Source organism: Etheostoma spectabile, chromosome 13 (assembly GCF_008692095.1).
Source record: "Etheostoma spectabile isolate EspeVRDwgs_2016 chromosome 13, UIUC_Espe_1.0, whole genome shotgun sequence".
NCBI lineage: Eukaryota > Metazoa > Chordata > Actinopteri > Perciformes > Percidae > Etheostoma > Etheostoma spectabile.
In genome coordinates this window covers 7,022,652-7,034,853 of record NC_045745.1, presented here as the reverse complement: position 1 = coordinate 7,034,853, position 12,202 = coordinate 7,022,652, and the positions used below count along the sequence as shown (strand labels likewise).

Sequence of the window (12,202 nt, the reverse complement as noted above, 5' to 3'; positions counted from 1 at the left end):
CTCATAGTCGGTGCGGTCCATTAGGACAATAGCACTACCCTTATCGGCTGGTTTTACAATTATTAGTTTGTTTTTTAAGAACGTGTAGTGCCTGTACCTCCTCAACTGTTAAGTTGGATTTTTCGGTTGCACTACACGCTTGCAGCTGTCATTCTGTTCATGGAAATATCAATCTACACATTTGTGAATATTTTTTCTGTGACTTCACATTCAGAATACAGGTGTGTGAATATTTTCTACAAGTGCATATTACAAATTCAGATTTTTTTTACAAGCTCTCGTGTTTTGTTTTCATTGTGTGACATCAAATTAAGTTCACACGTGTGTTAAGGTTGACAGTTGCAAAATTTAATTTTTACAGTGCAAATTTAAACATATAATTTCAGATTTTTTGGTTCTGCAAGCTCTCCCCTTTTGCCCCATGTTTCCCTTCATATGAGTCCGCCACAGCACTAAGGAAGAGCAGCCTCTCCTACGGCGAGTGGTGGCGACCCACGGGGAAACTTTGGTTTCCCAGTCAGTTCCAGTAGTACAGGTGAGAAGGTGGTGGATAAACGAGGACTGTGGCCGGCGTTGTTGGTACGTGAGTGGAAATCACATCCCACATGCTAACACATACCCACCCCATCACCCGACAGCCAATCACTGGAACGAGACAAAAAAAACTGTCCAACGTCTCCTCCCTACGTGCTTAACCAGCCTTTAGATCCAAATACAAATAGAGCCAAAAATCTGTGAATCAATCAGGATTTACACGTCACCTTCAATGCCGCGTATCCACTTCGTAGATTAACCTGGCTTCAGTAGTTTTCTGTATGTCTCAAACCTCGATACAACATGCCATCCCCGTCCACCCGGGACTTTAGTGTACCGTCCACCCTTAATACATGTCAATCAAGCTGAGCCGTAAGGCAACACAGTCTGATTAGTCAAGTGGAAACACCTGTGGGGGAACATGGATGTGTGGAATGGGCTTTCAAACACTGCACTTTTTCGACATGTCAAAGTAGGAAAAGCAAAGGTAGAAAATAAAGAGGTTATGGCTAACTCAGTTTACTTTTTACACCGGACATAGGCATTACAAAGTCAAGAAAGTAATGTAACCCTTTCAAGTAACCAGTTCACCATGGACTAAACATACTCAAGACTGATAATTTTATTTAATTAGAAGCTTACCATGTTTTATCACCTTCACTCATGTTAGTTTTCCCATATATCTGCTATACACCCTGATCTATTCCCTTCCTCAATGCACAATAAGAGCAAAGAACATCATCAATGACAGAGAGCATATGAAGTGAATCATTACTCTCTGTCAGTTTCACGCTCGAAAGGATATCATGACTCATCATCGTGGTCAGCGAACCAAACTCTTTAGAAACCATTCCTCAAGTCAGAAACTCTAGAATGATCCCTGAAGTATAGTCTTGTTTAGACTGAGGGGGAACTGCATCTCATTCACTGCAGAGTGTTGTCACTCGGTTCAGAGGGACAAAAGCTAATCGTTACGTGCTCCAGATGACTCGAGGTGAGAAAATCATTTAGACTTTAAAGCCCAGTTTCAGGTTAACCACCACTGTTGATTATTGGGCACAAAAAGCACTCAAGATTTGTATATCATCTCCAAATATTGTTAAAAGTTAGTTTTTGGTCATTTTTAGTGTTCGCGGGTTTATTAAGTTGAGTGTAATGTCTTGTTTGTGTTGTAGTATCCATAGAGATTCGTGGTGTAGTATGGAACCATTGTCCTCTCTTTCGTGTATTATGAAACTTATTGGCGCCTGTCTTGGCAGGACTCCCTGGAAGAAGAGTTACTGTAACTCAATGGGATTTTTCCAGGTTAAATAAAGGTTAAATAAAAATAAAATGAATCTTTAATATGTCCAAACATTCTTCTCTTCATTACTGACATGCTGGAAGTCGGCCATGTTTACTTGGATTTCTCCAGTTATTGTTGTTTGGTAGATTAACTTTATATTTCTCCTACTTTGGGGACTTTCACTTCATATTCTTTGCCTGACATTTTCTATTCCCTGTTTGTATTTCTGTGACGCATGTGGTTTTTAAATCTGTTGGAGTTTCTTCAGACAAAGCAAAGACACTGAGATGTCATCCAAAAGAAACATAAAGACAGCAACTGTTTCCAGAGGACACAAAGATTACGAGCAGCAAACAGAGCGCTCAAATAGCAAACAGCTATTTATTCATCTGACTCGTAGTATAATCTGACTCGCCAATGATTACTCGTTTTAAATGTCTGGAATGTGGAACAGCTCCATGCTGACTACCTGAAATAAACAAGGCCCTGCTGATTATTGGGGACTTGATTTGATGGATTTATTCTTCCTGTTGTGTCTCTGTTTAAACTCCTATTCTTTATTTATATCCTTTGTTTCCAACCAGACCAGGTGGGTGATTGTAGGAACAGTTGAAAGATGACCAAGACAGCTTTTCATATATATTTTCTTTTTCTATTGACTATAGTTGTGTTTGTTTATTACGAAATCAACCCGTCAACATTTCTATTCATTAATAATTTCCGACGTTAATTTTTTACCGCCAGTTCAAATGGAGCTGAACACGAGAGAGTCCTCCCTAACGGCCGCTCTGCTCTGCTCCGTGCCCCCGCTGTCCGGTAATAGTTAAAGCAGATAAAAACCTAAAGAACACTTAAAAGATTCTTAATTCACGTTCAAGAGAAGGCCTGTTTCCAGCCAGACTATGAATTGATTCATGAAATCCCTGTTATTAATATATAGTCAGTCCCATATAGTCTAGTGGTTAGGATTCCTGGTTTTCACCCAGGTGGCCCGGGTTCAACTCCCGGTATGGGAATCGGTATTTAGCCGGTGCAGGTCTGCAGCAAGTATAATGGAGACATCTGGCGCTCATACTGTCTTTATCAACTAAATCCCTTGTCAGTCATTTCTAACTTTACCCCCCATACAAACTCTACAAGGCAAATGTACATCTATAAAGAGCCAAATGATTTTATTATGCTTCCTTCAGCAGACAAGCTTTAGGGAATCTGATTCATTTTTCAGCAGGACTTGGCACCTGCCCACACAGCGGCCAAAAGTACCAAAACCTGGTTCAATGACCATGGATTACTGTGCTGTTGGCCCGCAACTCTCCGACCTGAACCCCTTAAGAATCTATGGGGCATTGCCAAGAGAAAGGATAAAGACATGGACCGAACAATGCAGAAGAACTGAGGCCGCTATTGTACATCCTGGTCTTCCATAACACCTCAGCAGGCCCACAGGCTGATAGCATCCTCCATGCCACCCGCATTCAAGCAAAAGGGCCCAAACAGTACTGATGTACATATCATGATTATACTTTTCAGAGGTTGACAATTCTGTATTTAAAATCCTTTTTATTGATTTCATGTAATTTGCTAATTTTCAGAGATAATGAATTTGGTTGTCATAAGCTGTACGCCATAATCATCAAAATGATATCCAGTAAAGGCTTGAAATATCTCACTTTGCATGTATGAGTCTATATAATATATTAGTTTCACCTTTTAAGTTGATTACTGAAATGAATGAGGTTTTGCATCAATGCTAATTTTTTGAGTTTCACCTGTATATAACAGTACACACACCACACACACACACCCCCAAGTCTACATATATACAGTATATACACCACACACACACACACAACAGCCCACAGATCATACTATACAGTATATACACCACACACACACACACACACACACACACACACAACAGCCCACAGGTCCATACATATACAGTATATACACACACACCACACAACGCCCACAGGTCATACATATATACAGTATACACACACACACACACACACACACACACAAGCCACCCAGGTCATACATAATACAGTAAATCACCACACACACACACACACACACCACACCCACAACAGCCCACAGGTCACACATATATACAGTATATACACACACACACAACACACACACAACAGCCCCCAGGTCATACATATATACGTATATACTCACACACAGTTCATACATATATTAGGAGGAAGTATTCAATTGCAGTAAAAGTACTAATACTACACTGTATAATACTCTGTTTACAGTCCTGCAGAGAAATTGTAGTTAGAGACTATTCTATATCCTAGAATGCATCTGTGGCGCAGCCAGACAATGCAACAACAAACAACAGACACACACTACACCAACCGCACACCACACACACCGCCCACACACCCACTGCATACAAGAGACACAAGAGAACACGGAGGACACAGAGGACACAGGAAGACCAGGAGGACCCGAGGACGGGAGAACGTAGAGACACGGAGGGACAACGGAGGACCAGAGGGACACAGGAGAGACACAGGAGAGACACAGGAGGGACACAGGAGAGACACGGGAGAGACACAGAGGGCAACGGAGAGACACAGGAGGGACACAGAGAGACCAGGCGGACACAGGGGGACACGGGAGGACACAAGTGGGACACGAGAGACACAGGAGGGACCAGGAGAGACACGGAGAACACAGGAGGGACACAGAGGACACAGGAGAGACACTGGAGAGACACGGAGAGACACAGACACTCACGCTCAACGCTTCCAGATCAGCTGACTTCAGTGAGAGAGGTTTTGTACCTTGAAGGCAGAGGCCACCAACTTCCTGTCAGCGCTGATTGACACATCTGTCACCCAATCACTGTGGCCCTGGGACACAGGAAGACAAACACATTAAAGATGCCTTTTATTTCAGCTGTGTGTGGGGTGGTGTGTGTGGTGTGGTGTGTGTGTGTGTTTGTGTGTGTGCGTGCAGCGTGCGTCTGTTGTGTGAGTATGTACAGTATGTGTGTATGTACAGTATGTGATTATTAACCCACACCACACGGACACACACAACACACACACACATATGGACACACTCACACGCACACACACATGGCAACACACACACACACACATGGACGCATGCACATACCACCACGCACAACACACACGGACCACACACACACACACAGACGCACACCCATGACACCATACACACCACACGAAAGAGAGAGCGTTGGTTGAACACTGCCATGCAACATGTTTGCTGCAATAAAAAGTTTGTTGAACTGTTTATTGTGAGTCGCCTGTTGAAGTGTTCACCTGGGGACAGGTGAGAGGAAACAAAAGTAGATTTAGACACTGCTGAACGGAGCTGAGACTTCATTACAGGGTGTGAGATCTCTGCTGGGACACACTCCACAGTCGAGAGAAGGGACAGGAACTCGGTGAGTCTAGACACAAAGATGGCTGAGAAAACTGCTCTTTTTGAATGTTTCCTGAACTGCCATGTGTGCTCAGAGACTTTCAGTGATCCGTGTGTCTCTGACTTGCAACCACAGCTTCTGTTCCAGCTCCCTGCACGCATTCTGGGAACAGGCTGGCAACAGAACTGTCCCATTTGTAAAGAAAATCCTCTAACAGCATCCTTGGTGAACTTTGGACTCAAGGAACTGGCTGACAAGTTTGCTGGAGACAGAATCTGGATCATCTGAGACAGAAAAGGAAGAAGAAAGTGGGTTGTGTGTAGTCTACAGAAGGCCTAAGCGTTTCTGTAAGATAAGATAGAGCTGTGTTCCCGTCTGTGAGTTCTCTCTCCAACACGGTCACACGGTGGTTCCTGTAGAACAAGCATCGAGACCTAAAGGAGCAGCTGAGATCTGACTTACAGTCTCTGCAGGACAGAGGACGACCCGACGGGGTGGAGGAACCATACCTTGAAATAAGTCACTCTCCAAGAAGCAGCTGCTCTCCACAGAGATGCAGATCAGCCCATTCAACAAGCTGCACCATGTTCCTGAAAGAGGAAGAGAGTCCAGACTGGCAGCTCTGAGGAGGAAGAGCAGCAGAGGGGGAGCTGTCCGCAAGAGATTGAAGAGATTCAGGAGCTAAGAGTCCTCTCTTCAGCAGCATCTTTCTGTGAGCAGACCTGCAGAAAGCCGCGTGCCGTTCCTCAGCAGTTATAAGCGTCGTCGAGCAGAGCCAGAGTCCAAGCTCGCTGGCAGATCCACAGCTGATCTCAGGAGCGCTGACAATGTGGCCAACATCTGGGCAACCTGGCCTTCAGAGTCTGGGAGAAGATAGGGCAAGGTCCACTTCTGTCCCGTCTTCTGGACCCAAACACTGCAGAATGCATTCTCTATCTGTCTGATGATCTGACCGGTGTGAGACATGGAGACACAAACCAGAACTTCCAGAAAATCCAGAGAGACACAGCATGTCTGCCAGATGTCCGGGCTCCGAGGGTTTCATCTCAGGACACACAGCTGGGACTGAGGGTGGGGACATCATCCTCACTGGTGTTGGGTTAGCCAAGATACAGCGGCACAGGAAGGAAAAAATATGCAGACACCAATATGGAATCTGGTTTTAGCGTATCACAGAGGAAAATACACTAATGGATTTGAAAAGCATCACAGCAAGAAGAGTCTCCAGAGATCAGAGTCCAGCTGGACTATGGGGGGGGACGTGTCCTTCTACAACTCTGAGACAACACTCACATCTGCACCACAGAGACACTTTCACTGAGAAACTATTCCCTTATTTCAGTATCGGAGACGCTGGTGATGCTAAAACTGTAGAAATCAAAATCTGTCCTGAGATTTCTCTGTGAGGTTCAGAGAACTCAGAGAAGGGGGAGAGAGGTGAGGAGAGAGAAAGAGGAGAGAGGAGAGAAGGAGGAGAGTGTGTGTGTGTAAGTGTGTGCGTGGTTCCTTTATTGTAACCTCTATTTTTCTGGCTTTACTAGGAGATATTTTACTATATATATACATATATATATATATGACAGTCATGTTGAGCGTTCGGTGTGACTGCAGGTGTAACTGCTGATGTTGATTTGCATAATTGTAATTATATAAGTGATTATTGGTGTTTGATGTTATTGATGAGGATAAATGTTTGAATGAAATGTGACTTTATGTCAGATTGTTGTGTCTTATGCAGGAAACTGTGTTCAGTTCATTTTAAAAAGTGCCATTTTGAAATGCAAAATGTGTGTAGAGCAGAAAATGTGTTTACACTTTTGGGACTTGAAGGAAGTTTTTGCTCTTGTGTTCGTTTTTAAATATTATGCTGTGCATGTAATTTTGTGTTTTAGCAATGGGAAAAACTGTAAAGAACAGCGCCTCCATTCCACTGTAGCCAACAGCATATAAAGAGATGCCTCCATGTCTACTGTGCCAACACATATAAAGACATGTCCTCCATGTCCACTGTAGCCACAGCATATAAAGACATGTCCTCCATGTCTAATGTAGCCAACAGCATATAAAGACATGTCCTCCATACCACTTGTCAGCAGCATATAAAGACATGTCCTCCATGTCCACTGTAGCCACAGCATATAAAGACTGTCCTCCAGTCCCTGTACCAACAGCATATAACATGTCCTCCATGTCCATGTAGGCAACAGCATATAAAGGCATGTCCTCCATGCCACTGTAGCCAACAACATATAAAGAGCATGTCCTCCATGGTCTACTGTAGCCAACAGCATAAAGACATGTCTCCATATCCACTGTATTCAACAGCATATAAAACATGTCCTCCATTTCCACGTAGTCAACAGCATATAAAGACATGTCCTCCATGTCCACTGTAGCCACCAGCATATAAAGACATGTCCTCCATGTCCACTGTAGCCAACAGCATATAAACAGGGTGTGATCCATGTCCAGGTAGCGTTGTCATTCTCACAACTACTTTTACATTTATACTTCAAGTGTATTTCCAAGCCTGTACTTTGAAAGTTAAATCAGTACTTCTAATTTTACCAGAGTATTGTTCAACACAAGTACCTGTACTTCCACTTAAGCACGGGACGTGAGTACTTTTGCCATCTCTTGTGTAAGCCAAGTTACGTCTTCCGTTTCTGTTCCACAGTCTGCAGACCAGCGGAGTAAAGTCCAGATTCTCAGTTTAACACCAGGTCTGAGCTGATTTAAGGGACGCCGCACGTCCAAAGCCTGGACTTGTGTTGATGTTTCAACCTCAGAGACAATGGAGTCGGACAGCTAACAACCACTAGGATAGTTTAGGAAGATACGGTTGTACAATACTGTTGAGTATACTTTGAAAAATGTTCTTGGCTAATAGTAATCTTAAATATTTATTTTGCTCCTTGGGTGCTATCTGTGTGTGTCGTGTGTGTGTGTGTGTGTCATTGAGTATATTATGTATTTCCATTATGATACCAGTCTAGATTGTACTAACTGCTGCATGAATCTCTGTTTCAGAGTTTCGTGTTTCTTGTTAACGCTCTCCTGTGATGTTATCTTTGGGGGGGGGGATGTTATGACAGTTGGGATCATTTCAGAGATTAGAGAAACACGTCACACAGGTGTAAGATGTCTTCCTCTGAAGACTAATGAACACACCTGCGTCTCTTCTGAGATGGAAAATAAGAGCCCAGCGTTCCTCTGACTCTGCCCTGGTGGGGGGGACTTCCTGTTTCCTAAAAGTTACAACGTAGACACGTAGAACCGTAGTCACCTAGACCCGAAGAAACCTAGACCCGTAGACCCGTAGACACCTAGACCCATAAACATGTAGATATGCGTCTGACGTGTGAAAGGCTGAAAGACGTTGATTCAACAAAATGTAGAAATGTAATACATATAATGGATACTTATTAAATGTTTGTGTGTGTGTGTGGTGTGTCTGATGTGTGAATGTTGTTGTGTGTCTTGTGGTGGTGCGTGAGGTGTGGTGTGTGTGGTGTGTGTCGTGTGTGGTTGTGTGTGTGTGGTCTGTGTTGTGTGTGTTTCTGTCTGTGTGAATTTATGTGTGTGTGATCTGGGTGTGTGTGTCCTGGTGAATGTGCGTGTGTCTGTGTGTGTGTTTCTGTGTGTGTGCGTGAGTGAGTGTGTGTTTGTGTGTGTTTCTGTTGTTGTTGTGTGTCTGTGTGCGTGAGTGTGTGTTGTGTGTGTAATGACAGGTGCTACATTAATAAAAATGACATGTGAATTTGACACATGTTGGACTATCACATGGACTCTCGAGGGGTTTCTTCGAAGTATCAGGACTACGTGATGAGATTAGAGACACAGGTGTGACTATCACATGGACTCTGGATGAAAGGGACATTGTTCCTGAACAGGAAATGTTCTCAATGAAAAATGTTCAGGCCGTCAGATGTGTAAACACACACACACACACACACACACACCACAACACACACACACACACACACCACACCCACACACATAAACAACATGTCCTTCATGTCCACTGTAGTAAACAGCATATTAAGACATGTCCTCTGTGTCCACTGTAGTCAACAGCATATAAAGACTTGTCTTCCATGTCCACTGTAGCCAACAGCATATAAAGACTTGTCCTCCATGTCCACTGTAGCCAACATCATATAGAACCTCCCTTGGGGGGGGGACTATCACATGGACTCTATGAGGGTTTCTCTGAAGTATTAGGACTACGTGATTAGATGAGACTGAACAGTCCATCCAGGGGTACTGGACTATCAATGACTCTGATACAGGGACGTTGTTTCTTATCAGGAATGTTCATATGAAAACTTTTCTGGCCGTCAGATATGTAAAACACCCACCACACACACACACACACACAGACCACACAACAAACACACACACACACACAAACACCCCACCCACCCACACAGACACCCAACACAACACACCACACACACACACACACACACACACACACACACACACAGACCCACACACCAACTCACAGAACACACAGAGACACACACACACACAAACAGACCCAGAACACACAGAGACACCCAACACCACCAGCATATAAGACATGTCCCCATGTCCACTGTAGCCACCAGCATATAAAGACATGTCCTCCATGTCCACTGTAGCCAACAGCATATAAAGACTACTCATGTCCTCCATCTACTGTAGCCAACACATATAAGAAATGTCCTCCAGTCCCTGTAGCCAACAGCATATAAAGACTGTCCTCCATGTCACTGTACCAACAGCATATAAGAACGTGTCCTCCATGTCTACTGTAGCCAACAGCATATAAAGAATGTCCTCCATTTCCATGTAGCCACACTCTAAAACATGTCCTCCATGTCCACTGTACCAACAGCATATACATGTCCTCCATGTCCACTGTACCAACAGCATATAAAGACATGTCCTCCCATCCCACTGATCCAACACATATAAAGACTGTCCTCCATGCCTGTACAACATCAGTATAAACGAGTCCTCCATGTCCACTGTAGCCAACAGCTATAAGACATGTCTCCCTGTCCACTTTAGCCGCACCCCCCATCATATAAGACATGTCCTCCATGTCCCTGTAGCACACATGATAAAGAACATGTCCTCCATGTCCACTGTAGCCACCGCCAGATAAGAGACATGTCCTCCATGTCCAGTGTACCACCAGCATATAAAGACATGTCCTCCATGTCCACTGACCACCCGCTATAAGACATGTCTTCCATGTCCCACTGTACCAACAGCATATAAAGAACATGCCTTCCCGTCCACTGTAACCACAGCATCTAAAAGAAATGTCCCTCCATGTCCCACTGTAACCAACAGCATATAAACATTCCTCCATGTCCACTTGTAGCCAACAGCATATAAACAGGGTGTTATCCATGTCCAGGTAGCGGTCATTCTCACAACTACTTTTACATTTATACTTCAATTGCATTTCCAGCCTGGACTCTTTGAAATTTAATCTTTTTTTCTACTTTTACCAAAGTATTTTCAACAAATACCTGTAGTTCTACTTAAGCACACGGAGTACTTTAGCCATCCTTGTGGAAGCCAAGCTACATCTCTTGTTTCTGTTCCACAGTCTGCAGACCAGCAGAGTAAAGTCCAGGGGCCAGTTGTTCAAATATTTAATCTGCACTGAAAAAAAGGAGACTTGCCAACTCTTGGATTTATGTAAATGTCTTGGATGCATTTAACACCACTGCCTCATGTTTTAAAGTTAAACGTAACTATAAAGTGTAGAAACTACATAATATACAGAGAGGGTACGCAAATTTGTTCCGATCATGTTGGGATGAAGTGAGTAAATAAAGAAGCGATGTAATTCTCGTGATACCACACGCGATCTCGTCTGGCGCGCTTTACATTGTTGCTAGAAGAAGGCAACTGTCACTTCAAAGGACTCGTCGTCTTGTACTCCACGCCATTATTCGTTCGGTAAGTATATGGATTTGCTAATAATATATTGTTGTTAAAGCTCAGCCAAAAGTAGTTCAATATCTTGAGAGTCACTACGTAACGTTAAATAAGGACCGTGAGTTTATTTGCTCGCGCTATTTTCTCACCATGTTTCATTTGAATTAGCTAGCTAGTTTTTTGAGCGGGACCCGTTCATGTTCAATTTAACTTAACTTTGCGGTGCTCATTAGTCTGTTTCTGTTAGTATTGGTTTGCCAACTGACTGTTAAGTTACATTGTGTGCTAACTGCACCGTGACCGTAGCGTTAGTGAGATTTGTCCATCGAGCAGCCTTTGCTAGTGTTATCAGCGACATTAAGTTATCGCCCCCCCCCCCCCCCCCCTCCCCGAAACACCGTGTAATGAGACCATGAGGAGACGGAGAGGAAATTCGAAAAAGGACACATTGACGGTTTGCTCTGTCTGAAGCAGTGGTAGTAAAAATCATGTAGTGATGGCGTACCACTAATTAACGTAGCCTACAAAATGGAAACTTTCTCTTTGTGGGACACAAAGTTTGCACAGTCAGCCCAGTGTTTGAACTTGGAACATGGTTAGTCTCTGTTCTCATTAGAGAAGGCAATAATCACATTAATTATTTGATATTTTACAATGGTTTATGCAGTGTACCTAAAAAATTTTTGCCAGTGAGTGTACATCTAATGTACGTTTATTGAAATACAGTTTTGTAATGCCTAAATTATTTTTTTCCTGTTTTGCAGCAGAGTGACAGATAAACTCAATATATCACCTGGAGTCAGCTGATTGATCGTGGGCTCAAGTTTTTGTGGTGAGACCAGGACATTATATTTGCTCTTATAGTTACTGTAATTATATATATATATTTTAAAATTAAAATGTGGCCTGCTCAAACCATTTTTCCAGGATCTCCAACCCTACGTTTTAATTATTTGTTTCCACATTCACAGTGAATGGTGCTAGAAGTGTTCCAGTGACAGAGTGAATGTGGCAATGCAAGACCTGCC

At 43.3% G+C, this 12,202-nt stretch overlaps 2 non-coding genes across 2 annotated transcripts; one reads left to right on the top strand and one right to left on the bottom strand.

The window, feature by feature from the left end:
• Positions 1-1,223: 1,223 nt before the first annotated feature.
• Positions 1,224-1,429, bottom strand: LOC116701161 (small nucleolar RNA U3). The gene has a single exon (XR_004334846.1). It is a non-coding gene; the product is annotated as a small nucleolar RNA U3 (small nucleolar RNA).
• Positions 1,430-2,763: 1,334 nt separating this feature from the next.
• trnae-uuc (transfer RNA glutamic acid (anticodon UUC)) lies at positions 2,764-2,835 on the top strand. The gene has a single exon. It is a non-coding gene; the product is annotated as a tRNA-Glu (tRNA).
• Positions 2,836-12,202: the final 9,367 nt, after the last annotated feature.